This window comes from Rhododendron vialii, chromosome 7a (assembly GCF_030253575.1).
Source record: "Rhododendron vialii isolate Sample 1 chromosome 7a, ASM3025357v1".
Taxonomy (NCBI): domain Eukaryota; kingdom Viridiplantae; phylum Streptophyta; class Magnoliopsida; order Ericales; family Ericaceae; genus Rhododendron; species Rhododendron vialii.
Window position 1 is genome coordinate 34,530,572 of NC_080563.1, and position 15,284 is coordinate 34,545,855.

At 36.9% G+C, this 15,284-nt stretch overlaps 1 protein-coding gene and 1 long non-coding RNA gene across 12 annotated transcripts in view; both read left to right on the forward strand.

The window, feature by feature from the left end:
* Nucleotides 1–15,284, forward strand: part of LOC131334672 (uncharacterized) — a 103,412-nt gene that overhangs the window by 76,266 nt on the left and 11,862 nt on the right. The window lies entirely within an intron of this gene.
* Nucleotides 1,824–3,500, forward strand: LOC131334675 (uncharacterized). Its single transcript, XR_009202235.1, has 2 exons — nucleotides 1,824–1,998; nucleotides 3,285–3,500. It is a non-coding gene; the product is annotated as an uncharacterized LOC131334675 (long non-coding RNA).

Sequence of the window (15,284 nt, forward strand, 5' to 3'; positions counted from 1 at the left end):
GTTTTCAGAGATTAGCTCGCGTAGAGATTTAGCGTTAGGACCGCCAACCAAACTTCGGCGTTGAGACGGCCAACTGAACGATTTAGTTAACTTGCTACTTAACCTAACTACGGATTTTTAACTGGAGATTAACCTAAAGGCTAGGTTTAGGAATAATTAACACCCATAACGCAAGGATAAACTTGATTCTTCTCTTTTTAACCAAAGTGTTAAACATGTCTAGGGTTCTTTTGGTGCATTTAGACAAACACAAGGAGGGACATAGCTCCAAGTATCAAATGTGGCAAGAAGTTTAACCCTTGCCTACATTTGATCAAAGAGATTAACACCTCAAAGTTTTGATACTTAAAATTGACCCTAGCATATGCTTAAGCTATAAAAACGAAAATTACATGAGAAGAACAAGCAACACCCTTGGTTACGGGATGCTAACCATCCCACAACCTAACCTTACTACACTACTCACACATATCGTAAGAAGACATGAAATGAGCACGGGTAATGGTAAGGAGAAAACTAAACATTGATTAAATTCGAAATAAAGACAAGATCCTCGAAGAGAATGAGATTCCTTACACCTTTAATGAAGACTAAAAGCTTTGGAAGTAGACGGATCGTACTCAAAAATCCTCCTCAAAGCATAAATGAAGAGAGAGATGGGAGCTCCATTAATGGAGGTAGAGAGAGAGAGAGAGAGAGTGCCAAAGTAAAGATACCCTACTGAAATCAGGCTTGAAAGTATTTATAGCCCCTTAAAAAAGAGTTACAAAAGTCCTAAATACCCCTAAGTTGTTGCTTGGTCGGGTACAAAAATCGGCAGAAAATCCCAGGTGCTACGGGTAGTACCATTTTTGGGCTACGGGTAGTAGTCTCGTTTTGCAATTTGACACAGCTTCTGATCACTGGCTACGGGTAGTACCATTTTTGGGCTACGGGTAGCGGCTGGACAGATTTCTGTCTCCTTTGGTTCTTTAGCCTTTCCATGCCCTTTGGGCTTCCGTTGTCCCGCACACCCTCCAAAGCTACTGTTCATCATTCTTGGGACTCGGCGATGGAGTGCCAAGTGGCCTCGGGTGTACGGATACCCTTGGAATTGATCCATGGCATCAAAACACGCCTTATTTCCACCTTAAACCTGCAAGGGCCAAAAACACCAACTCCGCGCAATATCATCTTAATAAAGTAAGTTAAGCACGTGTGTGTGACAAAAAAATGAGAGAGATAAGCCCTATTATTTACATTATAGAGGGCTTATCAAATACCGATCCTTATAATGATCCTACCTGGAAAGCTTTAAGGGTCCCACTGCTCTCTTGTCTCCCCAATTTCTTTTTGTTTCAAAATCCCCACAAATTCAAAAGTTGTGAATTTTTTTTTGAATCAGGTGAGTTACTCTCTTTCTTTCAAAGCACCACCCACGCCTGAAAGAGCCATGCACCCACCCAACACGATCTCCTCTCTTCTCCTCTCTCGACTGCCGCCATCGACGGCCACCCCAAAACTCCCCCACGACCATCGACGCAGAACCACCACGATCTCCTCTCTTTTCTCTCCTCCATCTCACACACTCCCCTCTCGACGCACCACCACCGACGGCCACCCCTACCACCACCGACACACCACCACCATCTCTTCTCTCTCACAGCTGGTATCTCTCTCTCACTTCCCTCTCCATTAATCTCTATTTGATTCTTTCACTAACGTGCACAAAAAAATTAGGTTTTTTTTTTAATTTTAAATTAGGATTTTCTAAGCATCTCCAATTAGGTTTTTTTTTTTTTTTTTTTCAGATTTCGTAACTACCTTCTGATTTATACGAGTTTTGAGCAAATATGTTGTTCCATTATTTTTTTCCAATTAGGGTTCTTTTCATTGTCTTGTTATGTTTCAGCACTCCATGCCTAGAAGAATCAAATGGGTGTCTCACTTCCTCTCTTAGATGTACTGAGACAAAAATATGCCCTTTGTCATTCGTGAACTGCAATTGGAACATTTGAGGTATTGGTAAACTGCAAATTTGCAACCAACAAATGTATTTTTTGGAGAAGATAAAATCTCTATGACTGGAGTGAAGTTGGCTGGAGTACGTATGACTGGAGTATTTCATTAATTCATGCTGTTTTGTGGTGGATAGATGACCATGAATTACTGAAAAGAGAGTTTCTTTCAATGCTTTATTTTTCTGGCTGGATTATTGGATTTATGTTTTTGTGACGCAAGATTGCTAAATACAGGGCCGGCTCATAAGTTTTGGAGGCCTGAAGCGAACCTTTTGAATGAGGTCACCCTATATTTTTCATATAAAAGTGGTCTACAAAGAGTCATAAAAAAAAAAAACCAATACAAAAAATTTATCATACCTGAAAATCCATCATTTGAAAATTATTTTTCTCGCATTTTTTGCTGCAAATGCATTGATTAAGTCTCCATAGTCAAGCTTCTTCTCCAATTCCTTCTCCATAGACAACATAGCCAATCCATTTAATCTTTCTTGAGATATGGTTGACCGAAGATAATTTTGATCAATTTTAACTTTGAAAAGCTTCTTTCCCCTGATGCAACTGTAATCGGTATAGTCCACAATTTGGGCCTATTTTGTGGCTCTTAAATTTCAATTGGACCTATTTTGTGTAAAGGAGGCTAGTGTAATGTTTTTTTTGACCATACATACATACACATACATATACATACATACACATACATATATATACACATACATATATATACACATACATATATATATATATACACAAATTATCAAGTGAGGGATCCCTCATTTTTTTAAAATGAGGGACTTTCATTTCCCGATCAAATTTTGAAAATCCGAACCGTTCAATGTGTGCAGAACGTGATTTTAAGGGTCCCCGCGAGAAATCAGCAAAAAAAATGACCGGGAAGGGCTTCATCCGAGCAGTTTTTTTGAACCGTTCAATGAAAACTGCTCGGATGAAGCCCTTCCCGGTCTTTTTTTTTGCTGATTTCTCGCGGGGACCCTTAAAATCACGTTCTGATCACTTTGAGCGGCTCGGATCATCGAAATTCAATCGGGAAGGAAAGTCCCGCATTTTAAAAAAGTAAGGGATCCCTCACCGGAACCTGACTGTATATATATATATATATATATATATATATATATATATATATATATATATATAGAAATTCTAAAAATTTGGGGGCCCTCGTTTTAAATTTTTTTCGGAGGCCAGAAGCGCCCGCTTCCCTCGCCTTGGCTATAAGCCGGCTCTGGCTAAATATGCTTATTATGGTTCTTTGTTTTTTCTCAGATGCAAAACATCTCATCGGGAGAAGATTTAATGATGCCTCTGTGCAAAGTGACATTAAGCTATGACCCTTCAAGGTCATTGCTAGTCCTGGTGACAAGCCAATTATTGTTGTGAACAACAAGGGTGAAGAGAAGCAGTTCGCTGTTGAGGAGGATTTGAATGCCTCTGTCTAGAGTGACATCAAACAGTTCGTTTCATTGCATTGAGAGTCTAATTTTTTTTAAAAACTAAATTGAGAGTCTAGTTAGATAAGAGGAATTGAGTTTTGAGACTTCCATTCAGATGATAACGAAAGTGGTGCGGCTTTTCTTATAAGAATCATTGGGTTGTTACGGGCGTGTATTTGAAATTTCTCAGGCGTTCAGAAGCTTCTACTCAATGGGAACAAGTTTTCGGGTCCAATCCCACCTCAAATCAGGCAATTGTAGCAGCTTTCGAAGATTGATTTCAGCCACAACAGCTTGTTCGGCCCAATCATGCCGAAAATCAGCCATTGTGTGTTGTTTAGGAATGAGATGTTATCTTTTTTGTAATGGGATTTCCAATTTTCACATGATGGAAGTGTTTCTCTTGTTATGGAATTTCAAGTGTTTCTCCAATTATGGGAAACTAAATCTTGCTTTACCTTGTTTAAGGCCCTAACTTTGTTACCTATTAAAGTTAGAAATTTCTCGATGAATGGGAGAATGGTGCAAATTTATGCTACAAAAGTGCTACACACACAACGGTTGTGTAAAACACAACGCACAACCAATCTCTAGTCGTCCATTACTGTAATAAATGGCTAGGATTCACTTAAACTCTTTCCCATAAAAGTTAGATTTTTTCTTGGAAAAATTTGTTTAAAATCTAGACCATCCAAATACATCTGGACGGTCAGAATTACCCACACAACCAACACAACGGTTGTGCAAGTAGCATTTTTGTTTATGCTAATACAATTGCTATATATAAGTCGTGTCAAAGGGGACCACATTACCAAATTTTTTGTATAACTCTCTACTATACGCATCAGCCCAAAAGACATTCACTAATCGGCCATCTTCATCAACATCGATGGCATAGAAAAAGTCATTGTTATCTTTTTGCATTTTAACAAAGTACTTATGCATTGTATCGGCATCCCCGTCCTTGAGCTGTAAACGCCTTTGTTTATCCTTGTAATTCCTTCCATCCTTTTCCATCCATGTTAGATTATCAGGCCCCCCTGCCTCGATCACACATGAGGCAATGATTTTGTTCATTCTGATTCCGGCTACTGAGTTCAATTCAATTGTTCTCTTCGTATGTGGTGGGATAGTCCGGTAGCACCGAAGATATTTCAACTTTTTCAGTCCATTTCATGGTTGTGCTTCAATTCAATCGAATTCAACATCCACGTCCCATCAACTTGCAAAGAGATATTCATATGGGTTTTACATTCTATTTTTGGTGTTGGATGGGATTTAGGTGGTGTTCCAACTAAAGAAAAAGAAGGTTTTGGAAAAAGGAAGGTAATTTCAAGCCCAAAAATTATGTGTTTATGCAAATAATTTTTCTACCAATATGGATCTTGTTTGATAGATTTCATTGAGATCTTTTATACGGTGCAAGAAAAATCAAAAAATTATTTTTCATTTTCATCATATTTGAGTTTGAAAATTGAAGAAAAAGAACTTTTAAAAAAGGAACCTTACCTGGAACACCCTCTTAACAAGATTCAAACCTGTTGGCCTAGGCTTTCCACCCCGATGACAACCATAAGTTATATTCGACTTTACATTGTCACGCTTCTTAGAGGTTTTTATGAGCGAACCAAAACCTTTTGCTTTTGCATAAGTAGCGTAACATTCCTGGACTTCGTATTTAGAATCAAATATTGTTCCAACCTTAGGTTCCAATACCGCCTTCAAATTCTGACCTTCCTCCAAATTCGAATATTGTATTTCCACGATTCTACAAATAAAAAATACAAGGGTTTAAGAACACACACACAATTATTTTTAAAAAAGAGTTGAACTAGTCCACATTTACAATGCACTGAAACTTTAAACATTCATACTATTACAGATTACTCCCTCCGTCCCGCAATGTTTGGCACTTTTGTGCTTTTTCTTGTCCCATAATATTTGGCTAGTTTGAAAAGTCAATAGCAAAATTAGGTGAACTTTCCATTTTACCCTTTTCTTTTGCACACCAAACCATTTTCTTTTGCACACTAAACAACAATCTATTCAAAGAAACAAAAATACACTTTTCATTACCCCATGCACTACCAATTTACATACGGCCCTTTCAACATTTACAATTGAAATTAACAACTGGATTGAAGAACTTGGCCAACAAAAACTCCATGTTCTTTCTTTTCAATAACAAAAAAAACTGGAAATGCTTCACTTCAACTTGACTTTACAAAAAAACACCATAGTTGATTGAAGAACTTGGGCACACAAATTCAGCAACTTCTTCTGGAGTGAACCTGGAAAAAAAAATCCAGGAGAAAGCATCACCAATGCATAAAACAAAGAAAAGAAAAAAAATTGAAGAAAAGAAGAATGAACAGAATGTAACACTAAACAAAAAGAAGAAAATTGCTTCATGGAGTATCTTGATTTAAACTCTGTAAATGAGCCAATGCACTCTCCATGATACCGCTTTCACATTCGAGTTGAGAAGGAAGCATCGCACTTTGAATCAATTGGTTTTTTCCAATGTGAGGCAATTTGTAATTGTTTCCCCGTGAACTTTCATCACTTCAACCATACACGCTTGCAATGATACGAACACACGACTAAGACTATCCGCCAACAATTCTTCAAAAGATTTTTGTACTGCATTGACAAGCGCATTAATTGTCTTAGGCGCCTCTTGACGTTGCAATGATTGAATCGCTCTAAAATAACCAAGATCCAAAACATTGTCCGGACTACTTGGAGGTTGATTTGATAAACGGATATCAAATCCATCTTTCGTTGCCGCTTCAACAAATTGAAGATCGAATGGTTGGATATGTTGTTTTGCATTGTCTTGTTGAATAAATATGGTTTGATGTGCACTAGAACGTGGCTATTTAGACTGGATTGTAGGCAAAACTTGATTAATCATGCAAGAGCAAATAATATCTTTGGTTACCGATATTATTGCCTTTGTCTCCAATGTACCTGCGGGGCGATTTTTACTGATCGTCGAGCTGGTTCTTTGAATACAAAAGGAAAAATACCAATCTTACTAGAGAATTCCTCATTTTGGTTAGCATCAAATCGAGACCGAGCTACCGCGGCCAAGAACATAACCTTCGGGATGAACCCTTTACTTTTGCAAGTGCGGTGAGGTTCTTCTTCTTCCGAGAGTAGATAATGTACCTCTCCGCTTCGTTTGTCATGTAGAACCATTTTTCATCAATGTAAACATAGTTGTACATGCTCTTGAATTTTCTTGGCTGATTTTCATCATCACTGGGCTCGAGCATTGAAAGGCGAAACTGGAGTCTTGCCTTCTTAGCTTGTTCCGATAAATATGATTTCAATGCGTTGGAATGAGGCCGAATTTTACCTTCTTTAATTCGCCTGTGAATGGTTGTTTTTGGGACTTTCATTGCTGCTGCCAATGATCGGATGTTTGTTCGTCGGGCACGATCAATATCCCTCATTTTGGTGAAGTTGATTGGTACTCGTTTGCGACCGCATGGAGGCATTTTGCTGGAAACATTGACCATCACTCCATTAGCAATACAAGCCATCCCTCGATTCCAAATTCGGCGCACAGTGCATGTTGATACTAGTCGAGAACAATTCAGCAACCTCTCTTACAGAACTTCTCTTTAATTTCCCATTCACACTCTGTAGCAACACAGCTTCAAAAATTGCTTCTCTTTGTTGATTGGTTAGATTTCTTTTTGTTCTTGGATGAAGAGAGACAATTTCAAGTGCATGATTCATGATTGATTTTGGAGGAGAAAAGTGGAGTATTTAGAGTAGGAAATTATCCCAGTAGAAAAAACTGAAAAAACAGAGAGAGAGAGAGAGAGAGAGAGAGAGAGAGAGAGAGAGAGAGAGAGAGAGAGAGAGAGAGAGAGAGAGAGAGAGAGAGAATGGGCTAAATTTTAGGAATAGATTATGCTTGGAGAAGGGGAATACTTGTGATTGGAGCAGAAAATTAAGGAGAAGATAGAAAGGAGAGCAATGTGGGAAGTGGGAACAAGGAAGTGGTGAGAGAGACAGACACTTTGAGAAGGAAATTGAATTTATAGTGGGTAGTTGTCAGCTATCAAGCGGCAAAAATTGACTCAATTCAATTTTCAATTTCAATCTGGGAGCCACAATTAGCGCCAAAACTTTTTGGTATTCGGCCCAAATTTGAAAAAATTCAAATAGTATTGAAATTACATAAGGGTAAAATTGAAAAGTTAGATCATCAATTGTACTTAAAAAATTTTCTCTTAAAAGTGGAAATTTCCAAAAGTGCCAAATATTGCGGGACAGATGGAGTAATAAATTGGTGGAAACAAACATTCAATATCCCAATATGAGGTCCCTGCATATTTTTTAAACAAACATTCAATATCCCATTTGTCTTCTTTTTCCATGTCGAGTAATGGTGGAAACAAACATCTAACAAAAGGGAGGCACCACATACGAGGTACCCACATACTTTAAACAATCATCTTTTCCATTCAAGACTCTTTGAACATGGTGTGCAACAAGTAAAACAAGGGAATCATAAATCGCAAACAACATTTTCATACTTTATGTTTGTGATCAACATCTAACATCAAAGTTACTTGAGGATCTAGGCCTATAAGTTGTGAGGGTATTCACTAGCTAAAAAAAAGAAATTGGCCGTCTAAACTATGAAAATCAGTGAATCGAAGGACAATCCGAGGGCCTGAGTTTAATCGTGAAGTGAAAACAAAACCTGCTTAAAGTAAGGGATTTGGAGTTGAACTTAGTTCACATCACACATAAGGAGAGAAAGAATAAATAAAGAGGAGAAAACCCAAAGTTACGAAATTTTTTTGGGTGACCCAAACCTGTGACAGAGAAATCGGTCGGAGAGAGGAGTTGGTGGTGGTGGGGCGACTTTGGTTGCGACTTTGGCGGTGGATCAGTGGTTTGGGACGACTCGTGGTGCGGCATCGGTGGTGGTGGGTCGGTCGATCAATGGGAGCTTTGGTGGTGGTGGGCCGGTGTATGTGCGAGGCTCCGGTGGTGGTCGATCGGTGATGGTCCGGCGTATGTGAGAAGCTATGGTGGCAGCATTGTAGGGTCCTTTTTGGAGGGAGAGAGAGAGACTGTGTATACCAAAATTAACTTTCCCAAAATTTTGAATCTCGCGCGTCATTTTGAAAGCTGGAGAAATAGGAAAGTGGGACCCTTAGAGCTTTCCACGTATGATCATTACAAGCATCGGTATTCCAGTCGCAGCTGATAGCAAAATTGTCCCATTATCACGTAGGAGAATTTGGTCAATTAACCTGTTGCATGCGAAATGAGTTGGGGTAGATGACATCTTGAAGCAGCCATTTACAGCATTCTAGACGTTTACAATGTTTGAGAAATTGGAGAAACCAAATAACACGTAATGCAAAGAATAATCAAGAACATCAAAAACAAGAATGGCGGAATACAACGGAAAGAGTGGTATAGTTTGGAACCAGAGGTCGTGAGTCCGAATACAAGTAGCGATTCCAGCGAAGTTGAATATTATTTTTCTAGTTTGTTTGCTTTTAGTGACGAAAACAATTTCATCACCAAAGTTTTACATTAGGCGACAAAATTTTTCATCACCAACTACTAAAATTTTTCGTCACCAGCAACTTATATGGAGAAATATAAGGAGCTAGACCTAGTATCCTGGTCATTCCAATTTTATCATATGTTTTCGAAAGAGCAACTAGACTAGTCTCACTATGTATTTTTAACGAATCCCACATCCTCTATTTTTTACTTGGGGATTACTCTCTTAAGGAGACTGCCTATTATCACGTACGTGAGAGAGGCTGGCCTTTATATTTTGGAGGCATAAAGCAAATTTCAAAATAGGGCCTAGGTTCTTGTAAAAAAAAAAAGAATCAATATAGGTGGTAATACAAGGTAAAAAAATTGAACATGGTATTTTTAGTTTCGTAATTTAACTAATTTTTTTTTAAATTTAAATGATTAAAACAATTAATCAAGCATAACGATGTACCGCTGACACCATGCGTTTTCTCTAACTAGCTAATCATGTAATTAACTATATTCTTGTAAGAATATTATTTTTAGCAATAAAAAATTATTTATTTTTAAGCTTTTTCTTATTAAAGTTTGTTGAGTAGAAATAAATTATTTTCGATTATCTATTGTGAACCGTGATCTATTTGGTTCTCAGGCAAATGAACAGTGGTCCGAAACTTTCCCATGCGTATTTTCCTATTGAAACGCAGGGGAGATTTTTTCCATTAGAAAGATACGAAATCAGTTATCACTTCCATAATTTGGGGCTATGTAACAACGAATAGGGGTGATGGTAACGTTCACCCTAGTTTGGTGAGGGTGAACAAAATCGGACTCAGTAAAATTGGTGATATGTGTGTGTATATAAATATATCCTTAATTGTTAACTTTATAGAATAATAATAATAATGTACGTACTAAATTTAGCATTGAGTTGCCATACGTATTTAGGTGGGGGTCAGTGAGTTAGTTCACATGGTGTTTAGAATCTATCCATAGCCTGAACCCACAAACCGCCCACAGCAGGGCTCGAACCCTAGTCTCCCACAAAGAAGAGTGAGGAGTTACCAACTGGGCTACAAGCTCACTGATAGGTGGGGGTTATGTTGGCTATGTGCATTTAGGCACAAGCATTTAACTTATCATGTAACTATACTATAATTGTTAAGTAACAAAAATTGGAGTAGTATATATGAGGTAATTAAATATAGATGCGCGCAATAGAACTTTATAGCATGGATTTTTTGTTTTCTTTTCTGTTTCAGTTGATGTCACATTCCTAATTTTTTTGGAATAACAAAAAGAATTTTATTAACTTTTGAAAACAAATTAGAAAGATTAAAAAGACCCAAGGCACGAGGAACTTTTTAGTTAATTTGTTTGTTTGGGTCTCAAAATCAATGCGCACATTCCCAATAAATTTTTCTACTATATATTACTCACCACTCGTTATCTCAAAAACCTCCCTTAAAATCGAAACTGAATAGTGGCAGGGAAAATTGGCCTTGTATTGTTCAAAATTTGGCCATATCTGTCCCCTTGTTTTAGATTATATATATAGACCGGGTTGTCCCTTTGGGGACATCTAATAAAAATTTGGAACGATACAAAGATTATACACTGGGTATGGCAACCGGTTAGCCATGCCCCTCACGACAGTATGTAATGTAATGGTTGGGATGATATTAGCCTTTTTGCATAACAACTCCAATCATCTATTGTATCAACACGAATGGGGAACGATAGGATATTTGCAAAATTTAATTGCGGATGTAAATTTCTTTCTTTTCCCAATGTTCGGTGTTTTTGTTGTGGTGTGGTCGCGGCAGAGAGGAGACGCGGTGGTAGCTGGGTGACTAGTTTAGGGTTTTGGTGTGTTTTGGGCTTTAACTGTTGGGCTTATCCCCTTGTACTTGGGCTTTTAGACTTTCTTTGGTGTTTGGGATGCGTCCCGTTTGCGTTTATTCTTTTATTTGAGCATTAAGGCCTCTTAGTTACTGAGCTTTGTCCATTGGGGTGTCTCGATCCTTGGTTGGCATCTTGTCAATCAAGAGTGTAGGGCACTTGTTGCTTTTCTCCTTACTCCTGTTAGTCTTTGTAATCACTTTCAAAGATTAATAATTTTATTTATTTATTTTGCCATTCAAAAAAACAAAAACGAAGTTCTTGGTTGTTTCGCTTTTGGCCTAGGTGTAATTAGCATTTGACAACATTGGCTTAGGACCAGACATCAAACTTCGCTCGATAGGAATAGTTGTGTCTCGTATAATTGTTCCGGTGTATATTGTTCCTCTCGGCATATTCGCAGCCACAATTGAACAAGTATAACATTTCTAGGCCAGTTTATCAGATATTAATTATCTTTACTTTGTAGAATACATAGAAACCGCATGTTTCTATTTGATACTCTTTTTCAATTTGCAGATGATAGCAGTATACGTCATTTTTTAGCTCCTTGGTTGATACATGTGTTTGAGTAGGCCTGTTTTAGTACATGATATTTAATAACTCTCTAGATCAATCAATCGAAAATTCTTTCTTTCTTGCTTGCCTGTCTAAAGCTGGGACACTACATGAAGATAGCACCCTAAGCTATGTTCCTTGTTGAGATAAGATACTGCAAACTTCTTTTTCTAGAAGCTTCAGTATATGGTTAGTTTTCAGGAGTCACAAACTTTTGCTTGATTCTCGAACAATAACCATATACTTCAAACTATGTAGAAAAATAATTTTAATATGTTACCCCAACTAGGAACATAGCTCTGGGTGCAATCTTCATGTAATGACCCACGTTTAGAAAGGCCAGCAAGAAGTCAGAGTTTTCGGCGGGTTGATCTATAGAGTTATTAGATATTTTGTACTAAAACGAGCCTACTCAAATACAGGTATCCGCCTCGCAACTAAAAAATGATGTCTACAGCTATCATCTACAAATCGAGAGAGAGTAAAAAATAGAAACATGTGGTTTCTAGCAGTACTCTACAAAGTAAAGACAATTAACATCTAATCGCCCAAACAAGTTTACCTGTCCTGTTGTTGCTCCAAATATGCCTAGAAAAACAATCAACTCGAGAACAATTATACAAGACACAAATATCCCAATCAAAGGAAGTTCAATGTTTGGACCAAAGCCAATATTGGTGTGCTGTCGGGTGCTAAAAGAGAAAGTATGTGTCCTATGCATAACTTTCTCTTTCGTGTTTATTGGTTTTTTTATATTTTATAATAACATATTGGGCGGGCAAATGTGTGTAATTTTGATCTCTTTGATGAAAATAACTACGATATATAGCTAGTCGTGTCTTCAGGAATTTATAGTACGGTATTCGTTAATGGCTAACCAATGTCCCTGGGGCACAAGTTAATGTGTAATATATATGGGATATTTCTCAGTATTTAATGTCATCTTCTAAAAGAAAATCTGCTCTCTTTTAAGGTTTTTCATTTATGAAGCTTTCCAAAAAATCAAGGGCAAACATTCCCTTTTATGTCTCTTTTTTTTGGGCAAAAGGGAACCCTGTTATATCTTTTCCCACCCTAATTGCTATTGCATTTTTTTATCAGAAATGATATTGGTACCGACCTCCCGGTACCGAAATCGTACCGCCGGCCGCCGGTGGGCCGTCTCCGGCCACCGGACGGCCGATCCGAGCCGTCCAAAAATTTTAAAAAAAACAAACGAGGGGGCCTACGCGGGAATCAACGGCATCCGAGGTGTGTAAGGTGCTTGATCCGAGCACCCTTTTTTCGTGTATATATGTATATTCGCGGGAATATACATATATACACGAAAAAAGGGTGCTCGGATCAAGCACCTTACACACCTCGGATGCCGTTGATTCCCGCGTAGGCCCCCTCGTTTTTTTTTTTTTAAATTTTTGGACGGCTCGGATCGGCCGTCCGGTGGCCGGAGACGGCCCACCGGCGGCCGGCGGTACGATTTCGGTACCGGGGAGGTCGGTACATGTAGCACTACTCTTTTTTTATGTCTTCAATTTAGTTACATTTTCTATGTTTTTCCTTTTCTGTGTCTTCAATCTATTGCCCAACATTTAATTGCCCAACGTTTCAATATCTATGTTTTCTCTACTTTCTTTTTTTTTTCTTTTCATTAATTTCAATTCTTTTGATTTTTTTGTCTTACTCATGTGATCACCTTGTTATGGATATGGATATGAAAGAGGAACTTATTTTTTCTGGTAGGATTTTATAAAAAATTATGGTTTACATTTTGTTAGCACAATTTAATTGAATATCTTTTATTTGGAAACAATACCAGATATATCATTATGGTAAGATATTTAATTACATTCTAAAATATAGTGGAGTAAGAGCATCCACAATGTAAGAGCATCCAAAGTGGAATAACCAAAAGTTAATAATCAAAAGTTGCCACATCATCTTTTGGTTATGCATTTAAGAGGTTGCTAAGATTAATAATGTAGAGGTCCACAATGGTACAATCAAAATTGAATAACCAAAACTTGCCACATCACTTTTTCAACTTATAAAAATCTAAAAATTGTGACATAAAAAACAAATTTTCCGAAACAGTTTTGAAAAAAAAAGTTTTAATAAAAAAACAGTTTTGAAATAAAGTGTTTTTGCAACAAAAAAAACACACAGTTTTGGGAAAAACATTTTTCGCAAAAAAAAAAAAAAAACTGTTATTGCAAAAAAAAAAACTTTAAAAAAAACATTTTTCTTAAAAACATGTTGAAAATGGAAGAGAGTGAAGTTTTTGTGTAATGATGCTGTACTTGATTGAGGAAACATGGTGACAACTACAATTTGGTTATTGGCAAAAAGTGGCTAGTTTTGATTATCTAAGAGCATCCGCAATGGGAATAATCAAAATCGATAACCAAAATGTGCTACGTCAGCATTTGATTATCCAATTAGTTCATAATCAAACCTAACAAACTTGATCTCCACATTGGTTATTTTTGTATTCCTATAAAAAAAACCCCCCCACAATACGCAATGCACCTATGTCCAATTGCAAACGAGTTCCAATCACCCACCCGACCACACCAAATTATTCGTCTCGATGAGACGATTCTAATGTGAGGTGTTTTTTAATTTTTTAGTTATGAATTTGGTTATTGTGTTTGATTATTGAGTTTTGGTTATTGGTAAAAGTTGTTAAGTTTGGTTATTCAAAGGTCAAAATTTGATGAGTTGCTAAGAGATTGCTAAGTTTGGTTATTACAATGTGAGCATTTTTTTGAGCAAATATTGCTAACTTTAGCAACCTTTTAGTTTTGATTATTACATTGTGGATGCTCTAAGAGCCAAAATTTGATGAGTTATTAAGAGATTGCTAAGTTTGGTTATTCCAATGTGAGCTCTTTTTTGAGGAAATATTGCTAACCTTAACAACCTTTTGGTTTTGATTATACCACTGTGGATGCTCTAATAATCAAAATCAAAAGATTGCTAAAGTTAGCAATGCATGTTAAAAAAGTGCTCACATTGAAATAATCAAAATTAGCAACCTCTTAACCAATTCAAATTTGAACATTTGTATAATTAAAAGTAACAATGTGGGACTTCACATTGCTAATTTTAGCAATCATCTAAATGAATAATCAAAAGCTGACGTGACAAATTTTGATTATTCACTTTTGATTATTACATTGCGGATGCTCTAAGTGTATGTATTTATTTTGTTGTTGACTTTTTTTTCTGAAAATAACCTTATAGTAGTGTGTGTGGAGATCACATGTACGTAAGAGATTGTGTTTGATGTTGTGTTTAGATTGTTGTGTGAGTAGTATTTTTGAATCAACAATATGCGTACAACACAAGTGAATTAACTGGAGGCGAAACAAATCTGAAGGAAGAGGAGCCGCTGAATGTGAAAGCTCTGAAGCGAACAAGTTGCAAATCCAAACTTTCGCAAACGTGCTCTAGCATGCAGCCAGTAGAAGAGGTTTTCCAGCCATTAGCCTCAGATGTTATTGGTTCATTTTGCTGGTATTTGTCCAGTTTTAGGGTTTTTGTTGCAGATAGGAATATCGTTCCTGATATTGCTCGAATGGTTCTATTAAATTGGTATAAGCTGCATTGTCTGCAACTTTTTAAAATTGATATACTTGTGGTCTTAGGCTCGTTCTGTTCCAGAAATCTTCTTAAAAAATAAGCAGCTTATTTTACATTTTCAAACTCAAAAATAATATAAATGAAAAATTAATTTTCAATTTTTTTTGCATCATATAAAAGATCTCGATGAGATTTTTCAAACAAAATTTATATTGCATATTTTTAAATTTTAATAAATTTATAATTTTTGAACTTGAAATTA